Source organism: Poecilia latipinna, unplaced genomic scaffold (assembly GCF_001443285.1).
Source record: "Poecilia latipinna isolate Pla-1442-1.1 unplaced genomic scaffold, P_latipinna-1.0 Scaffold506, whole genome shotgun sequence".
In the NCBI taxonomy this organism is placed as follows: domain Eukaryota; kingdom Metazoa; phylum Chordata; class Actinopteri; order Cyprinodontiformes; family Poeciliidae; genus Poecilia; species Poecilia latipinna.
Genome location: NW_015113122.1, coordinates 333,179 through 333,602, shown reverse-complemented (window position 1 = coordinate 333,602; position 424 = coordinate 333,179). Strand labels below are relative to the sequence as shown.

Sequence of the window (424 nt, the reverse complement as noted above, 5' to 3'; positions counted from 1 at the left end):
AAATGATGTGAAGTACTGTTCAAACACACGTGTTGTGTAATCTGACATATGTTGGCTGCATAAAAGTGGAGGACTGGCTTTTGAAATTACAAGTATAGAAGACTGAAAGTTACATTGAGAAGCGCACATACACACAGGTCCTGTGTAATACTCAAAATGTAAGGTGCAGGAATAAGGAGGACCGAGTTTTGAAATTACTAGTACAGAAGAATGAAAGGTACATTGAGAAGCATGCATACAAAAATGTCTTGTGTAATGCTCATCAGGTATGTTGCAGAAATTTCAAAAACTGAGTTTTGAAATTACAGGTAGAAAAGAATGAAAATTACTTTTAGAAGCGCACATACACACAAGTCCTGTGTAATACTCAAAATGTAAGGTGCAGAAATAGGGAGGACTGTTTATTGAAATTACAAGAAAAGAA

The 424-nt window shown here is 35.4% G+C and overlaps 1 long non-coding RNA gene across 2 annotated transcripts in view; it reads left to right on the top strand.

Annotated features, from left to right (window-relative positions):
- Nucleotides 1-300: 300 nt before the first annotated feature.
- LOC106952322 (uncharacterized) overlaps nucleotides 301-424 on the top strand; it is a 7,700-nt gene continuing 7,576 nt past the window's right edge. The window contains exon 1 of one of the 2 annotated variants that reach the window (XR_001425958.1): nucleotides 301-379. This is a non-coding gene — a long non-coding RNA (uncharacterized LOC106952322). The remainder of the gene's footprint in view (nucleotides 380-424) is intronic. The other variant, XR_001425957.1, reaches the window with a different exon arrangement.